Below are 26,839 nucleotides of genomic sequence, written 5' to 3'. Positions count from 1 at the left end.
TGGCCTTGCATCTTGGAGGAAGCCCCGTGCCTTTGAGCTGACCTTCAGACCTTCCTTTCTACCCTTGGGAGGTCCAGCATGTGGCAGGCATCAATGTTCACTGCTTTGGGGGTGGAGCACTTGCGCTGCACACTCTGTAAACACTTTCTGGGATGCATTAGCAGCTTCCCTTGTGAGAGCCAGGAAAGCTTTCAGGGCACGGAGTAGGGAAGGAACGCGCAGAGTGGCAGGCGGCCATGCTCTGGCGGGTTCTGTTCAGGCCCCGATGTGAGGAGGCTGCTTACCTGGCTGGTGCCCACTGTGTACCTGGCTGCTGACCGCTGGTGCCTGGTAGGTCCTTAGCAACGTACTTAGCAACCTGACACTTGAACAGACAATGGAAAATTTGGGGTGGGGGGAGGGAAGAGCCCAAGCCATGCTGTGGAATGAGCTAGCTATGGTTTATTATGTGGCTAATTGATGAAACGAATAAATAGGCTCATGCACATGTGTGTGCACACAGCAACACAGATGGCGTGCTGATGCAGCCCTCGGTCCTTCCTCAGTGCCGCGTTGGTGAATCCCTGGAAAGTGACAGGCCAGAGTCTCTGTCCTTGTTGGCCTCATTCGGATTTTTTTCTATGCTGTCTGCTGATCCACTTTGGTGCCCACCCCAGGACACAGGTGTTTCAAGCCAGCCTTGGCTCCCAGAGTTCTCCCTTGGCTAGCCCTTGAGTGGTTTCCTGGAGAGAATTAACAGATTTTTCCATTCTAGTAATAACCAAGGGAAGCTTGTCCTTCAAAAGACACATGGCACCCAGGACATGGGCATCTTTCTGTAGCTCATCTGGAAGTACTCACTGAGCTCAGAGCTCTGTTCTTTAATGTAAGACTGTGGGATTAGCACATCATTCTGAGATTCAGTTAACAAATCCACTGACTGACAATCCCTGATGAGATCAAGAAGGAAAGATCTCAATGGAAATTAATACGAGACTGGAGTTGGCAGTAGAAGTACATGTGTAGTCCTAGTCTTCGTTCAGCATTTAGAATTTAGAGATTCTTCTCTGCTTTCTCTTTAGTAGTAAGTTGAGTTATATACAAAGGAGTTGTAGCTTCTGTGGTATGCTAGAATTCCCTCTGTGGGGTATGTTTGCAAGTATTTTCTCCTGGTCTGTAGCCTGATTTTTTAAAATCCTCTTAATCAGGGTCTTTTGTAGACCAAAAGTTTTTAATTTTGATGAAGTCAAGTTTATCACTTTTTTTTCATTTGTGGATCATGGTGTTTGGTGTTGTGGCTAAGAACTCTGCACAGCTCTAGGTTTTGAAGATTTTCTCCTATGCTTTCTTCTAGAAGTTTTATATTTTTACACTTTGTGTCTAAATTCATGTTTCATTTTGAATTAATTTTTGTATAAGGTATGAAGTTAAGGCTAAGACTTACTTTTGCCTGTAGATACTGAAATGCTCCAGCGTCATTTGTTGGAAAAACTCTCCTTCTTCCACTGAATTGCTTTTGCTCCTTTGTCAGAAATCAGTTGGGAATATCTGTGTGGGTTTACTTCCAGACTCTGTATTTTGTTCCATTGAGTTATATGTCTACCCCTCCTCCAATAAGACACTATCTGTGTTACTGTAGCTATATAATAAGTATTGAAATTGAGTACAGTGCTCCTTCCTACTTTATTCTTCTTTATCAAGATTATTTAAGTTATTCTAGTTACTTTGCATTTTCATATAAATTTTGGATAAGCTTGTCTATATATACAAAAAAATCTTGCTGGAATTTTGATAGGAATTGTGTTAAACCCATTGGTCAGTTTGAGGAAGGATTAACATCTTAATTATGTTGAGTCTTCCAATCCATGAACATGGTCTGACTTTTTATTATTTACATAGATTTTGACTTCTTTTATAAATGTTTTATAAAATTGTGAACATGTCTCTTAGATTTGAACCTAAATAGTTCATACTTTTTTGGAATGGCTGTAAATGGTGTTGGGGTTTTCATTTCATTATCCACATGTTAGTTGCTAATACGTAGGAAAACAATTGATTTTTGTGGATTGCTCTTTTACCCTATAACCTTTCTAAACTCATATATTATTTCTAGGAGGGTGTGTGTGTGTGTATTCCTTAGGATTCTGTATACAGACCATGTGGATTAAGCCTAAAATTAAGGACTAGTATTGTGCGCTGCCTTGACATCTGGTGAAACCAGGAGGGTCTAGAATGGCCTCACTGCAGGTTCCCTTCTCCACTCTGCTCCCATGGATATGGTCCCCTAGCCAAACAACCTTCCTTATCTGGGGGACCAGGCAAGGTTCCTGCTTATACCTGAAAGTGGGTTTCAGTTCCTTGCCAGACTACAGAATTCAAACAAGCCAATCACATCCTCCTTAAGGAACCAGAGGCCACGTCTTGATACTACCTGCCTGCCTCTGTCCTTGCTTGTTTATTCTGTTCCCAAGTAAACCCTCATGTGGCCCTGCATGGCATGCAGTGCCCTCTTTTCCTGGGCTGGGAGTATGTGGTTAATAACCTGCTGTCTGTCTCATCAGTTCAGCGTCAGGTGTCAGGTGTCTGACCATTCCTATAACCCAAGGGAGAATCCCTCCCTTGTCGGGGGGGTGAATTGGAGGTGATTAAACAGTCAGGTCATCTACAAATAAGGGCAGTTTTATTTCTTCCTTTTCAATCTGTATGCTTTATTGAGGTTTGTTTTATGTCCCAGAATGTGGCCTCTCTTGGTGAATGTTCCATTGGCACGTGAAAAGAATGTATATTCTGCTGTTGTTTGGTGGAGTGTTCTTTAAAATCAATTAGGTTTGGTTGGTTAACGATATTGTTTACTTCTTCTCTATCTTTGCTGATTTTCTCTCTAGTTATTCAGTCAATTGCTGAGAGAGGGGTGTTGAAATCCCCAACTGTAATTGTGAATTTGTCTATTTTTCCTTTCAATTTTATCAGCTCTTGCTTCACGTATTTTGAAGCTCTGTTGTTTGGTGCATGCTCATTTAAAATTCCTGTGTTTGCTTAGTGGAATGTTCCTTTATGTCCCTGGAAATTTTCTTTGCTCTAGAGTTTATCTGATATTAATGTAGCCACTCCTTTTTAAAAATTGCTATTAAATATAATATGCACATAATACAAATTTTCCCTTTACTTTAATATTCTTTTACTTTCCACCTATCTATACCATTATATCTGAAGTGAGTTTCTTATAGAGATCATATAGTTGAGCTGTGTGTGTGTCTCTAATCCATTCTGCCAGTCTTTCTCTGGTATACTGATGTATTTGGTGTATTTTGATCATTTACATTTAATGTAATTATTGATATGTTACAATTCTATGTTATGTTAGGACTTTAGCCTGCTATTTTTTTTCTTTTTGTTTCCTCTGTTTCCCTTTTCTTGCCTTCCTGTGGGCTACTTGAACATTTTTTAGAACTCCATGTTCATTTATTTATAGAGATTTTTAATGTCTCTTGATTCTCCCTGCCCCCCACATCGTGATTGCTCTGTCTTATCACATATGATATGTGATATCTCAAGTGATACATAGAAACTTTACCTCCATGTAGGTTCTTTTACCCCTCCCCACTTTTAATATGGTAACTGTCTTAAATATGTTCTTTTTGTACATCAAATGCCGTATCAGGTGATACAACTTTTGTTTTAACTGTCAAACATTTAAAAAAAATTTTTTTTTAAAAAAACACAGCTCATTATTCTGTTATCTATTTTTATCCATTACTTGGTTCTTTCTTCCTACTTGAAGTTCCAAGCCTCCTTCTGTTATCATTTTCCATCTCTCTGGAGCACTTCTTTTTTCCTTTCTTTAAGGGTAGGTCTTCTGGTGACAGATTCCTCATTTTCCTGTACCTGAGAATTGTTTTCATTTCCCTTTTATTCCTAGAGAGCATTTTTGCTGGGTATAGAATTCTGGTTTAACTGATCTTTCAGCATTTGAAACATGTGCTACTTCCTTCTGACTGCTTTGGTTTCAGATGAGAAATCCACTGTTTTTCAGATTGTTCCCCTATAGATGCTGCATTGTTTCTCTCTAGCTGATTTTTGAATTTCTGTTTGTCCTTAAATTTCAGATGTTTGATTATGATGTGTCCTGTTATGTATTTCTTTGGGGTTGTTCTGTTTAAGAATACAGATTCATGGATCTTTGGGTTTATGCTTTTTCCCAAATTGGGAAAATTTTGGCCATTATTTCTTCAAATATACTCCTCCGCCCCACACTATTGCTCTTCTCCTTCAAGCTCTGTCATCTCAATATGCTAAAAAACTGCATCTGGTGAGTTTAAAATTTAAGTTGTTGTATTTTCAGTTCTGCAATTTCTATTTGTTTCTTTCTTTGTCGTGTCTTGTATTTCTTTTCTGTGATTTTCTATCTTTTTGTTTCAAGAGGATTCATAATTGGTTACTGAAGAATTTTTATGATGGCTGCTTTAATATCCTTGTCAGATAATTCAGACATCTGAATCATCTCAGTGTTGGCATCTGTTGGTTGTCTTGTCTCATTTAAGTTGTGATTTTCCTGGTTAGTATAACAAGTAATTTATTTATTCTAAATACTTTTGGTATTATGAGACTCTGGAATCTACTTAAATCTATATTCTATTATAGCATATAGTCACTCTGTTTAGACTAGCGTACAGGTCCTTGTCTGATTTTGTGGGCCATAATTATAATGACAGTTCAATTTTTAGAGCCCTTGCAGTGGTATTCTGGTTTGCTTCATTTATGTGCTGTGATATTCCACACTCTGGTTCAAGTCCCAAACCTTTTATACTGTTAATACTGGTCAGTTTCATTTGTGGGTAGGTTAAGGGTTTGCTTAGGACTTTATATGCAGGTTTAAAAATTCCCTTTCTCTAGCTACCCTTCTAAGGTATCTAAGCTCTTCTAAGCTCTGACCCACCCCCTCATTCTACTTGGGAGGGGGAGGAGGGCCACTGCCCCTGCTGGGGTGGGGGTGGGAGTCCAGGCTCCCCACCTGGTCTCAGCAGATGATGTGCATCAGTGGGGGAAGTGTCACCTTGGGCTGCCCATGCTGGTGGGTAGGGATGGCAGTCCAGGACCCCCACCTGGTCTTTGGTGATACCAGGCCGTCAGCTAGGGGAAGGTAGCATGTCCAGACTGTCCAGTGAGATAGTCCAGAAGTGAGAGGCCAGGCTCTCCACTCATTCTACTCATTCCTTGCTGGCACTGCTGGTGGTGGGGGGTGGTATCCATGCTCTTTGGTTAGGGCAAGGTAGTTATTAAAAGGATTTCTGTCCTGCTGGGCTGTCTCCTGCTCCTTTGACTAGAGAGAATAAACTTCTATTGGGGCTTTTACGGGGTGGGTGTCTTTGCTTACTGGTTTTCTGTGTTGCAGTTGTCTGCATGTTGTCCAGAATATATGGAACGTAAAAGGAAAACCCAGGGAACCCACTACTATCTTGTTCCTCAAGCCCTGAGGTCCCTAGCCTATCAGACCTCTTTTCTCCTTTCTGAGTCTTGTTATGATTGTTTGCTTTATTATGTCCAGGGTTTTTAGTTATACTTAACAGGGGGAGTAGGGACACATGAGTCTACACCGTTTTGTTTATAATCCAGCATTTTTTAATCTTTGAGGAATTCAGTATTTTCACTAGGCTTGTTATGATTGTTTGCTTCATTATGTCCAGGGTTTTTAGTTATACTTAGCAGGGGGAGTAGGGACACATGAGTCTACACCATTTTGTTTATAATCCAGCATTTTTTTTTAATCTTTGAGGAATTCAGTATTTTCACTGGGCTATGACTAAGTTCTGATTTTGATCTACACGGTTTAGCTATTTTCTTTGGACTGGGGAGTTTTCTTTCAGTATATCTTTACGTTTCTTTTTCTGTTCCAGTTTTTCTGTTCTCTCCTTTAAGAACATTAATTATCCATATGGGATCTCTTTTGTCTATTCTCCTGGCCTGTCATCTTCTATTATAATTCTAGCATTTTTCTTTTCATTCCCAATTCTCATGCTTGTCTGCTACTTCACAGACGCTTAATTTTCTATAATGTAATTTCTCTCTTTAATCTACCTAATGCTTTCAGACATTATTTCCATATGCTGGCTTCTTTTTCATTTGAAACTGTTGTTTTATCAACTCATCTTTCCTATCTTGTTTCTCAAAGTTCACATTTACCTTAGTTTCTTTAAATGTTCAAAGCAAATGCTATCTAAAATTGTTTCCTAAAATAAAACTTTTTTCTGAAAATTTCTCTCTTGCATGTTACGTTATTTCTTTTTATGCTGTAGATGTTTGTAGTTTCCAAGTTGGTTTAATTCCATTCACTTGTCCTTGAATGAACATTTGCAATGACCCTGTCACCATATGTATTATTCCCAAAACCAGTGAGGCACATTTGTCTTGGTATCGGTCAGGATAGGCTAGATCATGCTGCAGTAACATTCAAAAAAATTGCAGCAGCATAATACATGGAAGACTTTCTCCTCCTTCATTGCATATTGGTCACATTTCTTCTCAGTTCCGTTGCTATCTGAAACATTGCTGGTTGACATTGCAGAGGAAAATAGAAAATGTGGCAAGTCGGAAACTGGTTTTAAAGCTTCTGAATAGAAGTGACACATATCACGCACGTTCTGTTAGCCAAAGTAAGTCACATGGCCACACCTAACTTCCAAAGGGATGGGAATGTGCACCATGGACCCAAGAGGGAAACGGGAAATATTTAGTGAACAGCACTAATGGCTACCATAGATCCCCCCTTGTTTGCTCGTGTACCCTAGAAATCCATCTTGAAGACTGTGAGGAGTGGATGTAGGAAGAGTTAAGCAATTCCTGCCAATCTGGCCATATCAGTAGTTATAGCTGACAGCTGATTGGCTCATGCCTGTGCCTTACTAGTTGTTACATACTTTAACTATCATTCTTGATCATATGGTTTGTTTTTTTTTTAAATTGCAGCTTTATTCATCCAGCACCATAAAGGTCTGATTGTGGGAGCTGGGATCATGGCCCTATCTACAGACTCCTTTTGATGTGGCCCCTTGCTTTCCCTGCTACCTTTGACTTTGATCCAAGGTTAGAGACTTAAAGTTGTTCCTGCCTCCCCTGTGCTTTGTCATGGTTTCCAGCTGGGAAACCCTCCACATCTAGAAGTTATTCTAGAATTTTGCTTACTTATTCCCATAATGTTCCTATGCACCGCTTTCCTAAGAATGGACATTTAAAAATCTGCCCTTAGTGACTTTTTCTTTATGTGGTCCTGCCTATACTTGATAAAAAAAAAAAAATCCTTAGACTTTATATCATATGACTGGCATCATTTCAAGACTATTCTTCAAAAGTATTGATATTCCCAAGGTCTGTTTTTCTTTGGTCATTTGGGACAGTTTCTGGGTCAGGGAACTTGGTCACCTCCATTACCTGAATGCTGACATTTTGACCCTGTGGCTCTCGGGATGGGCTCAGCATTGTAGCAGGCTTCTCTGCATTCCCTATGGTGTCATATGTGGTAGGCCAGGTGTGTTTATAAACTCAGGGGTAGGATGAACAGAACACCAACTATCGTGGAGCCCAAAACCAACCTAACTAAGGTCTCAGAACAGGGGAGGGTCAGAACTAGGACTAGACCCACTCCTCTAGGCCACTTGATGTCTTGCTCTGGACAACCTATGGCATCAGGTGTGGTGGCGAGGGGCTGAGTCATGGTACCTGCCACTACCTTAGGCACATCTGCCTTTACTTCTTTTTCTGGGCTTCCTCACTGTTTGCTCTTCTATTCCAACCATTTTACCCTTCTTCCCCCGTACATGTTAGGTCTGCCGAGGAGCCTACCAGTACAGCTCCTCCTTACCGTTGGTACCAAGTACTGAAGAGATTACTGACTGTGTGTTGGAAGAAGGAAGCATTTGGGGTGTCGTTGGAGAAGATTGGTGTGAAAGAATGGAGAGATTCCGTATTTGTTTATTGTACAAGGAAGCATGATAGTGCTGTAGTCTAAATAATGCTAATTGGGCTTTCTGTTGGCTTGGCCTGAATCATGCTATTCTCCTTAAATTTTCCACCAGAGAGCAGATGTCATCAAATGACTTTCCTACAACTGTTTGCTTTCTTAGAAGTGAGCTATGTTTATTTCTTCAGTTACAAAAATGTGTTGTTTATAACTTGTAAAGAAATGGGAATGTATCCTGATTGCTTCCCATCCACTTTTCTCACTGGGTCATTACCCGGCCTGTTGTCAGGTGGACCAGCCTGCCTTCACGGTGTGGAGGTAGAGGAAGACATCCCAGGCAGGCCTTGAGAGCTTGCCTCATTTATCAGGGGTTTGGGAGTACAAGGAAATTCACTTGGAAATATTTGGACTTAGGCCACATATTCAGTTTTAGGTATTGGCTCAATAAAACCGGTCATCCCTTTGAGCCAAGAGGAAATCAGTGGGAAGAATGAAAGTAAGTAGATCCTTGCTCAGACCTTCTATTTGTGGTCCTCGAGATAGACATCTCTGAGTTCTTGCTGTCTTTGTACGTGACTCACTGTTTCCTCCAAACAGTGGGCTGATTGTGTATCCTTGCCCTAGTCAAGCTAAACTGTCACTCATGCTTTCCTCTGCTCATTCTCCCCCGCTCAGTCCTTTCTCCACTTGCCCCCGTTCTTAATTCAAGATGCAAGACATTCAGAGTCTTCCGCAGCCCTCTCCCTGCCATAAAGCTCTCCCTTATTGTGTCCCACCTTATAACCGACTTGTTTCTATTCATGTCTTTTCTCTCCCATTGGACTTCACATCTGACTTTTCTCCTGCATTCCCTGGGGTCTATGTCTGCTTTCCCTTTGGTCCCGCAGTCTAGCGCAGCTCCCTGGACACTGTGAGATCTCATTTGACGACATACTCTCTGCTTTGGAAGACTTTCATATTGAGTTGGGGAGACAAGTAGATAACGTGAAAAGTAGAGAATGGGTCCTGTTGAAGCCTTCTGGTCCCATCCAGCCAGAACCCCAGTCCATCTAGCACCGCACTCTGTGCTTCTCCTGGGCCCTCACCGAGTTCAGGAGAGTGCCCCTTGTCCCTGCCAGTCTGGGGCCTTTTCCACATTCACCCCATTACATTCAAAACTTGAGCCTCTCCTGTGGGGCAGCCTTGGCCCTGAGACATCCTGAAGACCTGGCTTTGCCTTTGACAGCCTGAAACCATTTATTCTACCTCTTTGATTTGTGTTTTCTCATTCTGCTGTTTGGAAAAACATTTAAGGTTTCTCCCTCATATAATAGTACTTTACCTCCCTGGCTGCACATTCACACTGATATTCCAATCTTAGGGCTTCCTGGTAGATTTGAAATTCAAAGCAAAGATGACCTGTTTAGGACTTATCAAGAACAGCATTGATTTGTCATTTGAGAATCCTTGCTTATTTCCTGTAACCGTTCTATTCTTTTTGACACTTTTAGTTTGCCAAAATCTTTTTATTGTGTAATAATTAAGAATTAGAAAGGATTAAATAATAATACAGTGCATACTCATGTACTACCTTCTAGCTTCTAGGAAATAAAACATTGTCAATACAAAGACCTAGGTATATTTCCCTCTTTTTCTCTCCCTGTTGTCCCCATAGGTAATGACTCTTTTGAATTTTGAGTTTATAATTCCCTTCCTTGTCTTTATACTTTTCCTGTGTATTCCTAAAGTAAATAGTGTTGTTTTGTACTTTTTAAACTTAATATAAATGGAATTATACGCAGAGGGGTGTCTGGGTGGTTCAGTTAGTTAAGTGTCTGCCTTCGGCTCAGGTCATGATCTCAGGGTCCTGGGATGAAGTCCCACATGGGGCTCCTTGATCAGTGGGGAGTCTGTTACTCCCTCTCTCTCTACCTCTCCCCCTGCTCATGCTCTCTCTGTCTCTCAAATAAATAAATAAAATCTTTTAAAAAATGAAATCATACACAAATTATTCTATAGCTTGTTTTTCTTGCTCAACATTCTGTCAATGAGAATCATCAGTGTTGTTAAATGTAGCTTTAATTCACTTCTGTTGCTGTATGGTATTCCACTGTATGAAGACATTAAAACCTATTTGTTCATTCTCCTGTTGGACATTTAATTAAGGTTGTTTGCAATTTTGTTTTTATGAACAATTCTGTCCATCTTCTGTTTGAAGATTAATTTCTCTCGGGTCTATGCCTAGGAGTGGAATTTCTGGGTGAAATGATACACCTGTCTTCAACTTTACCAGCTACTGCGAAGTTACTGTCCGAAGTCATGGTCCCTGTTTATAGTCCAACCCCAAATCCAGGAATACTCATACCACATTATCTCCAACACTTGATGTTGTTGGGCTTCATTTTTGTCAGTTTCTTGGTTGTAAAATGGTATGTTTTTGGTATTATAATTTATATTTTCTTGGTTACTAGTAAAATACTCACTTTTAAATATTTATTGGCATTTGGGTTTCCACCTAAGAATTGCTTTTGCTTGTGAGTTTTTGTGGGGTTTTTTTGGTCTCACTTATTTGTAGACATTATCTATATATTCTAGACACTAATCCTTTGTCGCTTACATGTCTCTTCTCAGTGGCCTACACTTTTACCTTCTGTGGTGAACAAAAGTGTTTATTTGAATTTTTTTTTTTTAAAGATTTTATTTATTTATTTATTTGAGACAGAATGAGAGAGACAGAGAGCACATGAGAGGGGGGAGGGTCAGAGGGAGAAGCAGGCTCCCCGCCGAGCAGGGAGCCCGATGCGGGACTCGATCCAGGGACTCCAGGATCATGACCTGAGCCGAAGGCAGTCGCTTAACCAACTGAGCCACCCAGGCACCCTATTTGAATTTTAATGTAGATTCTCCGTAGCATATACATTCCTGGAGAGTAGGGACTTGGATCTCTTTTGTTCAGTGATGTTTCCCAAATGCCTAGAGCAGTGTATGGTGGGTGGTCCATGTTCAAAAAATATTAATCGAGTAAATTAATCGAGTAAATGTTTATTCCTCTTATCATTCATACTTTGCCTTTTTCTGAGCCTTTTTAGAGAAATCCCTTCTTACCTCGATGCCACCTAGATATCCTTGTATATTTTCCTCTCAGCGTTTAGCCTCATTCACTTTTTTTGCCCAAAGAAAAATTATTTTATGTGCTGTATGGCTCTGTGAAGAGGAAATGAATGGGTTTTCCAACAGGCTGTGCTCCTTACTAACTGTGATATGAGACCGCTCTTTTTACCTCGAGAACCTTAGTGTTTTTCCCTTATTTGGAAAAGGGGGATGATATGAACTTGCCTTGCAGGGTGGGTGTGAGATTAACTTAAATAGACTCTGCTAGGCGCTTGGTCCATGCGCCGTACAGAGTAGGCGTCCAGTAATGCGGTCGCTCCTTCCTTCTCTTGTATCTTCACCGGGGAAGATGAAGCAAGAGCAGGGCCCCCGGAATCTGAGACTGTCTTCCCCGCGGACATGTAGAAACCCCACGATGGGCTCTTTCCAACCTCTCTCTGGCAGCTGGCTCCCCTCCCTCCTCCTTCCTTCTGGTCTGGCCTCATCTCCATCGCCTGGGTTTCTGCCCGAAGCCAAGTAGCAGACACCTCTCTTTTACAACCTGTCACAAACCCCTGAGTAGATGCAGGCGGGCCTTCGAGCTGCTACACCATTTTCCCCTCTCAAAACGTAAAGACACTTTTCATCAGTTTTTAAGCAAGGATATGCAATGCACTGGTTTCCTCACAGGAAGGTTTGTGATGCATTCACATGTCGGTTACTCCTACACACAACGAGCAGCATTGTGTGGTTCTTTACGACCGGTTCCAGCTTCTGACGGTGGGGCACGGACTGAGCTGGAGAAGGGGCTGGAATCCCACTGTTGGAGTTGTGCTGAAATGCAGCCGCTAGCAATGGGAGACACGGGAGACGGTTTCTGTCTTAGGCGGCGCACACCATCACGGTGAAGATGTTTGGGGAGGCTTTATGGCTTCGTGTTCGAGAATCACATTGAATCTAGTGGTTCGACTTCACCGTGGCGTTGGAATGTGGGATTTTTGAGGTGTGTTCTTGCAGTTAAGCTCCTTCACGCTGGTTTGCGACTGATGGTCATTCTCACCAGAGCCAATAACTGAGCTGCGGGTGGAGACTCCTTAGGCATGGAGTCTGCAGGGCTGTGAGGCCTGGATTATTCCTTTCTGAAGCCCCTTAACGTATCATGTGCTTAGTCTTGACCTCAAGACTGCATCTTGGTGAGTACCGAGTGCTGGAGACGCCCACCTGTTTTAGACCAGGTGGCTTCCTTCTCAAAACGTGCAGCGAAGTAAGAACTACCCCAGGATCCTGTGTTGTGTTGTTCAATAGCAATGCAATACAAGCCACAGACGACACCTTACGGTGTCCCAGAGCCGCGTTAAAAGAAAGAAGCTGGAACCGGTCGTTAAAAGATCATGACCTGAGCCAAAGGCAGAAAAGAAACAAGATCAGTCTTAGCAATATATTTCATTTTACCCCAAATTCCCAAGTATTATCATTTCAACATGTAATCAGTATAAAAATTTCTCGCTGAGGTGCTTTACCGTGCCTTGTGTCATATGAAGTATTTGAAGTCAGGTGTTTATTTCCCATGCTTAATTCAGAACACAGCAGTCCTCCTTATTCACAGCTTCCTTTCCCACAGTTCCAGTTACCTGGGATCACCTGCAGCCCTGAAGCAGGTGACCCTCCTTCTGACGCTTCCTCAGAAGGTCACTAGCCACCTGACATGATGTCCCCGCACCTACATCCCCCACCTCAGGTCGTCTCCTCTGTGTCATCTTGCATCCTCCTGAGAAGAAGGCTTACTACAGAACAGTAGGATATTTTGAGAGACAGAGAGACCACATTCACTTCATTTTGAGTACAGTATATTGTTACAGTTCCTATTTTATTCCTGGTTCTTGTTGTTAATCTCTTACTGTGCCTGATTTATACATCAAACTTGATCATAGACAGGTATGGAGAGGAGAAAACATAGGCTGCCTAGGGTTTGGTACGATCTGTGGTTTCAGACATCCTCTGGGGGGACTGCTGTGGTCACGTTTTGAAAGCCCAGTTGCCACGTTGCCTAGTGGCTCCTAGGTTGGACAGCAGGACTCCTTGGGAAGAGGTGGGAACCAGCATGCCTTGGGTCCCATCTTTCCTGCATTGCGCAGACCACGCCCAGCTAATTTCCTGTGTTCTCTTCTCCTTGCAGGGAGATAACCAGGGCAGAGGTGATGCTTTACGTAGTCTGGAGTGATGTTTCCCCATTCCTCAATGGTAGTTCTTAGATTCGGAGGTCAAGCAAGCATAAAATTCGCATGTTTTAAAATTAGCAAAATTGGTCTCAAATGCTCTTGTGATACTTTCTTGAGAACGTAAATCCCTTGAGGGCAGAATTGTGTCCGGGACTTTTACCACTGTCGTTGGTGCTTCCATCTGGCCTGGCATACACCTGCTGCTCAGCAGTACTGAAGGAAGGCATACACGGATGTGCTGAGGTGTTTTATGTCCCCTGCGTCCTCTCTGGTATTGTAGTTTTATCCAGTTCAGCCCTTCTGTTTAAAGATTTTATTAGAGAGACAGAGAGAGAAAGCACAAGCAGGGGGAGGGGCAGAGGTAGAAGCAGGCTCCCCGCAGAGCAGGGAGCCTGATGCGGGGCATGATCCCAGGACCCCGGGATCACGACCTGAGCCGAAGGCAGATGCCTAACCGACTGAGCCACCCAGGCGCCCCTATCCAGTTCAGCTTTTAAACATGGATTTGTTCTGAGATTATATTTGGGAGACAGCAATTTTTTGGTGCAGATTTTTTTTTAAAGATTTTTATTTATTTGACAGAGAGAAACACAGCGAGAGAGGGAACACAGGGGGAGTGGGAGAGGGAGAGGGAGAAGCAGGCTTCCCGCCGAGCAGGGAGCCGATGGGGGCTCCATCCCAGGATCCTGGGATCATGACCTGAGCCGAAGGCAGACACTTAATGACTGAGCCACCCAGGCGGCCCTTTGGTGCAGATTTTTAAAGTGAAGATTGCAGTGTGTTTTTTTTTTTTTTTAATTGGATGAAAGCTTTTTTTTTTTATTATGTTATGTTAATCACCATACATTACATCATTAGTTTTTGATGTAGTGTTCCATGATTCATTGTTTGCGTATAACACCCAGTGCTCCATGCAGAACATGCCCTCCTTAATACCCGCCACCAGGCTAACCCATTCCCCCACCCCCCTCCCCTCTAGAACCCTCAGTTTGTTTTTCAGAGTCCATAGTCTCTCATGGTTCATCTCCCCTCCAATTTCCCCCCTCTTCATTCTTCCCCTCCTGCTATCTTCTCCTTTTTTTTTTTTTTAACATATAATGTATTATTTGTTTCAGAGGTACAGGTCTGTGATTCAACAGTCTTACACAATTCACAGCGCTCACCATAGCACATACCCTCCCCAATGTCTATTACGCAGGCACACCAACCATCCCACCCCGCCCCCCATTCCAGCAACCCTCACTTTGTTTCCTGAGATTAAGAATTCCTCATATCAATGAAGTCATATGATACATGTCTTTCTCTGATTGACTTATTTCACTCAGCATAATACCCTCCAGTTCCATCCAAGTCGTTGCAAATGGCAAGATTTCATTCCTTTTGATGGCTGCATAATATTCCATTATATATATAGCACTTCTTCTTTATCCATTCATCTGTCAATGGACATCTTGGCTCTTTCCACAGTTTGGCTATTGTGGACATTGCTGCTATAAACATTGGGGTGCACATATCCCTTCGGATCCCTACATTTGTATCTTTGGGGTAAATACCCAGTAGTGCAATTGCTGGATCATATGGTAGCTCTATTTTCAACTTTTTGAGGAACCTCCATACAGTTTTCCAGAGTGGCTGCACCAGCTTGCATTCCCACCAACAGTGTAGGAGGGTTCCCCTTTCTCCGCATCCCCGCCAACATCTGTCATTTCCTAACTTGTTAATTTTAGCCATTCTGACTGGTGTGAGGTGATATCTCATTGAGGTTTTGATTTGGATCTCCCCGATGCCAAGTGATGTTGAGCACTTTCTCATGTGTCTGTTGGCCATTTGAATGTCTTCTTTGCAAAATGTCTGTTCATGTGTTCTGCCCATTTCTTGATTGGATCATTTGTTCTTTGGGTGTTGAGTTTAATAAGTTCTTTATAGATTTTGGATACTAGCCCTTTATCTGATATGTCATTTGCAAATATCATCTCTCATTCTGTCGGTTGTCTTTTGGTTTTGTTGACTGTTTCTTTTGCTTTGCAAAAGCTTTTTATCTTGATGAAGTCCCAAGAGTTCATTTTTGCCCTTGCTTCCCTTGCCTTTGGCAATGTTTCTAGGAAGAAGTTGCTGTGGCTGAGGTCAAAGAGGTTGCTGCCTGTGTTCTCCTTTAGGAGTTTGATGGATTCCTGTCTCACATTGAGGTCTTTCAACCATTTGGAGTCTATTTTTGTGTGTGGTGTAAGGAAATGGTCCAGTTTAATTCTTGTGCATGTGGCTGTCCAATTTTCCCAACACCATTTGTTTAAGAGACTGTCTTTGTTCCATTGGACATTCTTTCCTGCTTTGTCGAAGATTAGTTGACCATAGAGTTGAGGGTCCATTTCTGGGTTCTCTATTCTGTTCCATTGATCTATGTGTCTGTTTTTGTGGCAGTACCATGCTGTCTTGATGATGACAGCTTTGTAGTAGGGCTGGAAGTCCGAAATTGTGATGCCACCAGCTTTGCTTTTCTTTTTCAACATTCCTCTGGCTATGCGGGGTCTTTTCTGGTTCCATACAAATTTTAGGATTATTTGTTCCATTTCTTTGAAAAAAGTGGATGGTATTTTGATGGGGATTGCATTGAATGTGTAGATTGCTCTAAGTAGCATTGACATCTTCACAATATTTGTTCTTCCAATCCATGAGCATGGAACGTTTTTCCATTTCTTTGTGTCTTCCTCAATTTCTTTCATGAGTATTTTCTAGTTTTCTGAATATAGATCCTTTGCCTCTTTGGTTAGATGTATGCCTAGGTATCTTACGGTTTTGGGTGCAAATGTAAATGGGATTGACTCCTTAATTTCTCTTTCTTCTGTCTTGTTGTTGGTGTATAGGAATGCCACTGATTTCTGTGCATTGACTTTATATCCTGCCATTTACTGAATTCCTGTATGAGTTCTAGCCGTTTTGGGGTGGAGTCTTTTGGGTTTTCCACATTAAGTATCATATCATCTGCAAAGAGTGAGAGTTTGACTTCTTCTTTGCCAATTTGGATGCCTTTGATTTCTTTTTGTTGTCTGATTGCTGTGGCTAGGACTTCTAATACTAGGTTGAATAGCAGTGGTGATAGTGGACATCCCTGCTGCATTCCTGACCTTAGGGGGAAAGCTCTCAGTTTTGCCCCATTGAAAATGATATTCGCTGTGGATTTTTCATAGGTGGCTTTTATGATATTGAGGTATGTACCCTCTATCCCTATACTTTGAAGAGTTTTGATCAAGAAAGGATGCTGTACTTTGTCAAATGCTTTTTATGCATCTATTGAGAGGATCATATGGTTCTTGTTCTTTCTTTTGTTAATGTATTGTGTCACATTGATTGATTTGTGGATGTTGAACCAACTTTGAGGCCCAGGGATAAATCTCACTTGGTCATGGTGAATAATCATTTTAATGTACTGTTGGATCCCATTGGCTAGTATTTTGGTGAGAATTTTTGCATCCATGTTCATCAGGGATATTGGTCTGTAATTCTCCTTTTTGATGGGGTCTTTGTCTGGTTTTGGGATCAAGGTAATGGTGGCCTCATAAAACGAGTTTGGAAGTTTTCCTTCCATTTCTATTTTTTGGAACAGTTTCAGAAGAATAGGTATTAATTCTTCTTGAAATGTTTGGTAGAATTCCCCTGGGAAGCCATCTGGCCCTGGGCTTTTGTTTTTTGGGAGATTTTTGATGACTGCTTCAATTTCCTTAGTGGTTATAGGTCTGTTCAGGTTTTCTATTTCTTCCTGGTTCAGTTTTGGTAGTGGATACATCTCTAGGAATGCATCCATTTCTTCCAGATTATCTAATTTGCTGGCATACAGTTGCTCGTAATATGTTCTTTTCTTTATTTTTCTTTTTGTTCGCAAGACTCCTCTTTGTTTTTTTTTTTTGTTTTTTGTTAGTCACCATACATCATTAGTTTTTGATGTGGTGATCCACGATCCATTGTTTTCGTATAACACCCAGTGCTCCATGCAGTATGTGCCCTCCTTAATACCCATCACCAGGCTAACGAATCCCCCTACCCCCTTCCCCTCCAAAACCCTGTTTGTTTCTCAGAGTCCATAGTCTCTCATCGTTCATCTCTCCATCCTATTTCCCCGCCCGTCATTTTTCCCTTCCTTCTCCTAATGTCCTCCATGCTATTCCTTATTTTCCACAAATAAGTGAAACCATATGATAATTGACTTTCTCTGCTTGACTTATTTCACTTAGCATAATCTCCTCCAGTCCCATCCATGTTGATGTAAAAGATAGGTATTCATCCTTTCTGATGGCTGAGTAATATTCCATTGTATATATGGACTACATCTTCTTTATCCATTCATCTGTTGAAGGGCATCTCAGCTCTTTCCACAGTTTGGCTATTGTGGACATTGCTGCTATGAACATTGGGGTGCATATGGCCCTTCTTTTCACTACATCTGTGTCTTTGGGGTAAATACCCAGGAGTGCAATTGCTGGGTCATAGGGTAACTCTATTTTTAAATTTTTGAGGCACCTCCACACTGTTTTCCAAAGTTGCTGTACCAACTTGCATTCCCACCAACAGTGTAAGAGGGTTCCCCTTTCTCCACAACCTCTCCAACATTTGTTGTTTCTTTCCCTGTCCATTTTTGCCATTCTGACTGGTGTAAGGTGGTATCTCAGTGTGGTTTTGATTTGGATTTCCCTGATGGCTAATGATGATGAACATTTTTTCATGTGTCTGTTAGCCATTTGTATGTCATCTTCAGAGAAGTGTCTTTTCATATCTTCTGCCCATTTTTTGACTTGATTATTTATTTTTTGGGTGTTGAGTTTGAGAAGCTCTTTATGGATCTTGGATACCAGCCCTTTATCTGTAGTGTCATTTGCAAATATCTTCTCCCAATCTGTGGGTTGCCTCTTTGTTCTGTTGACTGTTTCCTTTGCTGTGCAGAAGCTTTTTATCATTTTTTTAAAAGATTTTATTTATTTATTTTTGAGAGAGAGAGAATGAGAGAGAGCACATGAGAGGGGGGAGGGTCGGAGGGAGAAGCAGACTCCCTGCAGAGCAGGGAGCCCGATGCGGGACTCGATCCAGGGACCGCAGGATCATGACCTGAGCCGAAGGCAGTCGCTTAACCAACTGAGCCACCCAGGTGCCCAGAAGCTTTTTATCTTGATGAAGTCCCAAAAGTTTGTTTTTGCTTTTGTTTCACTAGCTTTTGGAGATGTATCTTGGAAGAAGTTGCTGTGGGCGATGTCAAAGAGGTTACTGCCTATGTTCTCCTCTAGGATTTTGATGGATTCCTGTCTCACATTGAGGTCTTTCATCCATTTTGAGTTTATGTTTGTGTATGGTGTTAGAGAATGGTCGAGTTTCATTCTTCTGCATGTTAGAGAATGATCGAGTTTCCCAGCACCATTTATTGAAGAGACCGTCTTTTTTCCATTGCATATTTTTTCCTGCTTTGTCGAAGATTATTTGACCATAGACTTGAGGGTCCATATCTGGGTTCTCTATTCTGTTCCATTGGTCTGTATGTCTGTTTTTGTGCCAGTACCATGCTGTCTTGGTGATCACAGCTTTGTAATATAGCTTGAAATCGGGCAATGTGATGCCCCCAGCTTTGTTTTTCTTTTTCATCATTTCCTTGGCGATTCGGGGTCTTTTCTGATTCCATACAAATTTTAGGATTGTTTGTTCCAGCACTTTGAAAAATTTCATTGAAATTTTGATTGGGATGGCACTGAAGGTATAGATTGTCTGGGCAGCATAGACATTTTAACAATGTTTATTCTTCCAATCCATGAGCATGGAATATTTTTCCATCTTTTTGTGTCTTCTTCAATTTCTTTCATGAGTGTTCTGTAGTTCCTAGAGTGTAGATCCTTTACCTCTTTGGTTAGGTTTATTCCGAGGTATCTTATGGTTTTTGGTGCTATTATAAATGGAATCGTTTCCCTAATTTCTCTTTCTACAGTTGCGTTGTTAGTGTATAAGAAAACAACTGATTTCTCTGCATTGATTTTATATCCTGCCACATTACTGAATTGCGTATGAGTTCTAGTAATTTGGGGGTGTTCTTATAATTGTTTGTATTTCTTTGGTGTTGGTTGTGATCTTTCCTCTTTCATTCATGATTTTGTTGATTTGAGTCATTTCTCTTTTCCCTTTGATAAGTCTGGCCAGGGGTTTATCAATCTTGTTCATTCTTTCAAAGAACCAGCTCCTAGTTTCGTTGATCTCTTGTACTGTTCTTTTGGTTTCTATTTCACTGATTTCTGCTCTGATCTTTATTATTTCTCTTCTCCTGCTGGGTTTAGGCTTTATTTGCTGTTCTTTCTCCAGCTCCTTTAGGTGTAGGGTTAGGTTGTGTACTTGAGACCTTTCTTGTTTCTTGAGAAAGGCTTGTATTGCTATATACTTTCCTCTTAGGACTGCCTTTGCTGCATCCCAAAGATTTTGAACAGTTGTGTTTTCATTTTCATTTGTTTCCATGAATTTTTAAAATTCTTCTTTAATTTCCTGGTTGACCCATTCATTCTTCAGTAGGATGCTCTTTAGCCTCCATGTATTTGAGTTCTTTCCAACTTTCCTCTTGTGATTGAGTTCTAGTTTCAAAGCATTGTGGTCTGAAAATAGGCAGGGAATGATCCCAGTCTTTTGGTACCGGTTGAGACCTGATTTGTGACCTAGGATGTGATCTATTCTGGAGAATGTTCCATGGGCACTAGAGAAGAATGTGTATTCCGTTGCTTTGGGATGGAATGTTCTGAATATGTCTGTGAATTCCATTTGGTCCAGTGTGTCATTTAAAGTCTTTATTTCCTTGTTGATCTTTTGCTTAGACGATCTGTCCATTTCAGTGAGGGGGGTGTTAAAGTCCCCCACTATTGTTCTATTGTTGTCGATGTGTTTCTTTGCTTTTGTTATTAATTGGCTTATATAATTGGCTGCTCCCATGTTAGGGGCATAGATATTTACAATTGTTAGATCTTCTTGTTGGATAGACCCTTTAAGTAGGCTATAGTGTCCTTCCTCATCTCTTATTATAGTCTTTGGTTTAAAATCTAATTTGTCTGATATAAGGATTGCCACCCCAGCTTTCTTTTGATGTCCACTAGCATGGTAAATGGTTTTCCACCCCCTCACTTTAAACCTGGAGGTGTCTTTGGTTCTAAAATGAGTCTCTTGCAGAAAGCATATCGATGGGTCTTGTTTTTTTCATGCAATCTGATAGCCTGTGTCTTTTGATTGGGACATTTAGCCCATTTACATTCAGGGTAACTATTGAAAGATAGGAATTTAGTGCCCTTGTATTGCCTGTAAGGTGACTGTTACTGTATATTGTTTGTGTTCCTTTCTGGTCTGTGTTGCTTTTAGGCTCTCTCTTTGCTTAGAGGACCCCTTTCAAGATTTCTTGTAGGGCTGGTTTTGTGTTTGCAAATTCCTTTAGTTTTTGTTTGTCCTGGAAGCTTTAGATCTCTCCTTCTATTTTCAATGACAGCCTAGATGGATATAGTATTCTTGGCTGCATATTTTTCTCATTTAGTGCTCTGAATATATCCTGCCAGTCCTTTCTGGCCTGCCAGGTCTCTGTGGATAGGTCTGTTGCCAATCTAATGTTTCTACCCTTGTAGGTTACATATCTCTTCTCCCGAGCTGCTTTCAGGATTTTCTCTTTGTCTCTGAGACTCGTAAGTTTTACTATTAGTCAGGATGTTGATCTATTTTTATTGTTTTTGAGAGGGGTTCTCTGTGCCTCCTGGATTTTGATGCCTGTTTCCTTCCCCAAATTAGGGAAGTTCTCTTCTATAATTTGCTCCAGTATACCTTCTGCCCCTCTCTCTCTTTCTTCTTCTTCTGGGATCCCAATTATTTTAATGTTGTTTCATCTTATGGTATCACTTATCTCTCGAATTCTGCCCTCGTGATCCAGTAGTTGTTTATCTCTCTTTTTCTCAGCTTCTTGATTTTCCATTATTTGGTCTTCTATATCACTAATTCTGTCTTCTGCCTCATTTATCTTAGCAGTTAGAGACTCCATTTTTGATTGCACCTCATTAATAGCCTTTTTGATTTCAACTTGGTTAGATTTTAGTTCTTTTATTTCTCCAGAAGGGGCTTCTCTAATAACTTCCATGCTTTTTTCAGGCTCAGCTAGTATCTTTAAAATCATCATTCTGGGGCTCCTGGGTGGCTCAGTTGGTTAAGTGACTGCCTTCGGCTCAGGTCATGATCCTGGAGTCCCTGGATCGAATCCTGCATCGGGCTCCCTGCTTGGCAGGGAGTCTGCTTCTCCCTCTGACCCTTCCCCCTCTCATGTGCTCTCTCTCTCATTCTCTCTCAAAATAAATAAATAAAATCTTTAAAAAAATAAAATAAAATCATCATTCTGAACTCTAGTTCCGACATCTTATTAATGTCTGTATTGATTAGGTCCCTGGCAGTCGATACTGCCTCTTGTTCTTTTTGTTGAGGTGATTTTTTTCCATATTGTCATCTTGTCCAGAGGAGAATAGATGAATGAGAGAACAGAATGCTAACAGGGTAACAACATCCCCAGAAAATATCCACTAAACAAATCAGAAAAGACCTGAAACCAGGGGGAAGGAAAGAAAAAAGAAAAAGAAAAAGGTAAAGATAAAAACAAACAAAAACAAAACAAAGAAAATAGAATATGATCAAATATGATCAGGCTGATGCATAGATCAGTGCCACACACTAGATTTTGGGCATATTTTGGTCTGTTAGAAGAAAGTGCCTCCCAAAATTTTAAAGAAAGAAAAACATATATGTACAAAAATAGGGGTTAGTGTGATGAAGGGATGGAATATGACTGTAAAGATGAAAATTATAAAAGATTTTATAAAAGGAATTGATAAGAAGTTGGTTGAAAAAAGAAAGAAGAGGATTTAAAAAAAAAAAGGGAGAGAATGTGATCAGGCAGGAGACTAGAACAAAGCCATACACTAGAGATTTAGGGTATATTTTGATCTGTTAGAAGAAACTATCTCAAATTTTTAAAGAGAGAACAACTTATATATATGCCAAAAATACAGGTAACTACTATGAAGGGATAGAATATGACTCTAAAAATGAAAAATAAAAGTGTTTTTTTAAAAAAGGGATTGATAAGATGTTGGTTGAAAAAGGGAAAAAGAAAAATTCAAAAAGAAATAAAAAGACAAAAAGACAGTTAAAAAGAAAAAATTAACTTTAAAAGACTAAAGAATTATGGTAAAAGAGCCATGAATTCTATGTGCAGTATTCCCCTAGGCTGGAGTTCTGCCGTTCTCATTGATCGGTAAACTTGGTCTTGGCTGGCTGTTCTCGCTGCTCTTCTGGGGAGGGGCCTGCTCCAGTGGTTTCCAAAAGTCTTTGCCGGAGGCGGAAGTGCCCCGCCCTTGCCCCCTCCCGGCTGAGTCATCTGCTCGGCTTTGCTCTCTGGGGCTTTTGTTCCCTGCGAGCTTTCCTACAGCTTTGGAGGCGGAGAGTGAAAATGGCGGCCTCCCAATCTCCGCCCCGGAGGAGCCGAGAACTCGGGCCCCGCTCCTCAGTGAGCCCCCAGAGAAAAGCCGCCAGTCACTCCCGTCTCCCCGGTCTCAGGCCGCCCTCCGTGCTCGCCCGGCCTGCGACCGCGCGCCTCTGTCTCTGGCCCCCGACCCCGGGTGGAGCCTCCAAACCCAGCAGATGCCTGCGGTGCACTCCCGCGCGGCTCCTCCCGGGGGAGGAAGGGGAGTCTCCCCGGATCTGCCGCTTGTGGGGTCCCTGCTGGAGGAGCAGGGGCCCGACTGGGCCGCGGATCACGGTCAATGGCCACCCCGAGCTGAGAGCCCGCGCCTGGGCTCCGCCTCTGCAGCCGGCTTCCCCGCTCCGCCACCTGGGAGCTCTGCCACACTCAGGCACCCCCGGTCTTTCTGTGACCCCGAGGGTCCTGAGACCCCACTGTCCCGGAGGGTTCCACCCCCCGCTTAGCCACCAGAGTGACGTCCCTCGGCGGAGCAGACTTTTAAAAGTTCCGATTTTGTGCTCCGCGGCTCTATCACTTGCCAGAAGCGGCCGACGGAGGCCCCTCCCCCGCCGTCTATCCTCCCGAATATCGCCGCGGATTCACTTCTCCGCACTTCCTACCTTCCAGAAAGTGGTCGCTTTTCTGTTCAGAGAGGTGTTGCTCTTCTTTTCTTCGATCTCCTGTTGAGTTTGTAGGTGTTCAGAATGGTTTGATCCCTATCCAGCTGAATTCCTGAGAGGAGACGAAATCCAGGTCTCCTGCTCTTCCGCAGTCTGGCTCCCTCCTCTCTGCAGTGTGTTCTTTATTTGAATTTAAACATTTGAAAGTCTAGTTTGCTACAGTGTGTTTCAAACGTGACCCTTGCTGGTTGTGGGTAGTATTTTAAAGAGTCTTTGCCAATCTGATAAGTGTTTGAAATTTAGTTTTTATTGCTAGTGATATCCATAAGTTTAATAGCTGTGTTCATGTCTTCTTTTATGGGTTTCCTGATCATGTCTTTGCCTGTTTTTCTATTAATCTCTTCCTCATCTTCTTGCTGATTTTTTAAAAGCTATAATTATACACTGGAGTTAATAACCTTTTGCCTGTTATGTTTAAAATATTTTAATGTTTTATTATTCACTTGAAATTTTTTCCTTTGGGAGGATTTTTAAAAAGTTTTTATTTAAATTCCAGTTAGTTCACATACAGGGTGATATTAGTTTCAGGTGTATAGTTAGTGATTTGACACGTCCATACAACACCTGGTTCTCATCAGGACAAGTGCCCTCCTTCATTCCCATCACCTGTTTTCCCCATCCCCACCCACCTCCCCTCTGGTAACCAGCAGTTTGTTCTCTATAGTTAAGAGTCTGTTTCTTCATTTTCCTGTTTTTTTCCCCCATGCTTATTTGTTTTATTTCTTAAATTCCACATATGAGTGAAAGCATATGGTATTTGTCTTTCTCTGACTTATTTCACTGAGCATAATACTGTCTAGTGACATCCATGTCATTGCAGATGGCAAGATTTCATTCTTTTTGATGGCCGAGTAATATTCCATTGTGTGTGTGTGATATATCACATCTTCTTTATCCATTCATCATTCGATGGACACTTGGGCTCTTTCCATAATTTGACTATTGTAGGTAATGCTGCTATAAACATCGGGGTGCATGTATCACTTCAAATTAGTATTTTTATATTTGGGTAAATACCTAGTCATGCAATTACTGGGTTGTAGGGTAGTTGTATTTTTTTTTAGTATATATATATATATTTTTTATTCTTATGTTAATCCCCACACATTACATCATTAGTTTTAGATGAAGTGTTCCATGATTCATTGTTTGTGCATAACACCCAGTGCTCCATGCAGAATGTGCCCTCCTTAATACCCACCACCAGGCTAACCCATCCTCCCACCCCCCTCCCCTCTAGAACCCGGATTGTTTTTGAGTCCATCATCTCTCATGGTTCGTCTACCCCTCCGATCTCCCCCGCTTCATTCTTCCCCTCCCGCTACCTTCTTCTTCTTCTTCTTTTTTCTTAACATATATTGCATTATTTGTTTCAGAGGTACAGATCTGAGATTCAACAGTCTTGCACAATTCACAGCGCTTACCAGAGCACATACCCTCCCCAGTGTCTATCACCCAGTCACCCCATCCGTCCCACCCCACCCCCCACTCCAACAACACTCAGTTTGGTTCCTGTGATTAAGAATTCCTCATATCAGTGAGATCATATGATACATGTCTTTCTCTGTTTGACTTATTTCACTCAACATAATACCCTCCAGTTCCATCCACGTCGTTGCAAATGGCAAGCTCTCATTCCTTTTGATGGCTGCATAATATTCCGTTGTATATATATACCACCTCTTCTTTATCCATTCATCTGTCAATGGACATCTTGGCTCTTTCCACAGTTTGGCTATTGTGGACATTGCTGCTATAAACATCGGGGTGCACGTACCCCTTCGGATCCCTACTTTTGTATCTTTGGGGTAAATACCCAGTAGTGCAATTGCTGGATCATATGGTAGCTCTATTTTCAACTTTTTGAGGAACCTCCATACAGTTTTCCAGAGTGGCTGCACCAGCTTGCATTCCCACCAACAGTGTAGGAGGGTTCCCCTTTCTCCACTTCCCCGCCAACATCTGTCGTTTCCTGACTTGTTAATTTTAGCCATTCTCACTGGTGTGAGGTGGTATCTCATTGAGGTTTTGATTTGGATTTCCCTGATGCTGAGCGATATTGAGTACTTTTTCATGTGTCTGTTGGCCATTTGGATGTCTTCTTTGGAAAAATGTCTGTTCATGTCTTCTGCCCATTTCTTGATTGGATTCTTTGTTCTTTGGGTGTTGAGTTTGATGAGTTCTTTATAGATTTTGGATACTAGCCCTTTATCTGATATATCATTTGCAAATATCTTTCCCATTCTGTCGGTTGTCTTTTGGTTTTGTTGACTGTTTCCTTTGCTTTGCAAAAGCTTTTTATCTTGATGAAGTCCCAGTAGTTCATTTTTGCCTTTGCTTCCCTTGCCTTTGGCGATGTTTCTAGGAAGAAATTGCTTCGGCTGAGGTCGAAGAGGTTGCTGCCTGTGTTCTCCTTTAGGATTTTGATGGACTCCTGTCTCACATTGAGGTCTTTCAACCATTTGGAGTCTATTTTTGTGTGTGGTGTAAGGAAATGGTCCAGTTTCATTCTTCTGCCTGTGGCTATCCAATTTTCCGAACACCATTTGTTGAAGAGACTGTCTTTGTTCCATTGGACATTCCTTCCTGCTTTGTCGAAGATTAGTTGACCATAGAGTTGAGGGTCCATTTCTGGGCTCTCTATTCTGTTCCATTGATCTATGTGTCTGTTTTTGTGCCAGTACCATGCTGTCTTGATGATGACAGCTTTGTAATAGAGATTGCTTGAAGTCCGGAATTGTGATGCCGCCGGCTTTGCTTTTCTTTTTCAACATTCCTCTGGCTATGCGGGGTCTTTTCCGGTTCCATACAAATTTTAGGATTATTTGTTCCATTTCTTTGAAAAAAAGTGGATGGTATTTTGATGGGGATTGCATTGAATGTGTAGATTGCTCTAGGTAGCATTGACATCTTCACAATATTTGTTCTTCCAATCCATAAGCATGGAATGTTTTTCCATTTCTTTGTGTCTTCCTCAATTTCTTTCATGAGTATTTTAGAGTTTTCTGAGTACAGATCCTTTGTCTCTTTGGTTAGATTTATGCCTAGGTATCTTATGGTTTTGGGTGCAATTGTAAATGGGATCGACTCCTTAAGTTCTCTTTCTTCTGTCTTGTTGTTGGTGTATAGGAATGCCACTGACTTCTGTGCATTGATTTTATATCCTGCCACTTTACTGAATTCCTGTATGAGTTCTAGCAGTTTTGGGGTGGAGTCTTTTGGGTTTTCCACATAAAGTATCACATCATCTGCAAAGAGTGAGAGTTTGACTTCTTCTTTGCCAATTTGGATGCCTTTGATTTCTTTTTGTTGTCTGATCGCTGTGGCTAGGACTTCCAATAGTATGTTGAATAGCAGTGGTGATAGTGGATATCCCTGCCACGTTCCTGACCTTAGGGGGAAAGTTCTCAGTTTTGCCCCATTGAGAATGATATTCGCTGTAGGT

General features: G+C 41.6%; 1 protein-coding gene across 9 annotated transcripts in view; it reads left to right on the top strand.

Annotated features, from left to right (window-relative positions):
* Positions 1 to 26,839, top strand: part of ADAMTSL3 (ADAMTS like 3) — a 372,820-nt gene that overhangs the window by 15,336 nt on the left and 330,645 nt on the right. The window lies entirely within an intron of this gene.

The sequence above is a fragment of the Mirounga angustirostris genome, unplaced genomic scaffold (genome assembly GCF_029215605.1).
Source record: "Mirounga angustirostris isolate CCGP_5_RB_7025 unplaced genomic scaffold, mMirAng1.0.hap1 SCAF_9, whole genome shotgun sequence".
Lineage (NCBI taxonomy): Eukaryota > Metazoa > Chordata > Mammalia > Carnivora > Phocidae > Mirounga > Mirounga angustirostris.
This window is presented reverse-complemented; position numbering and strand designations above follow the sequence as displayed.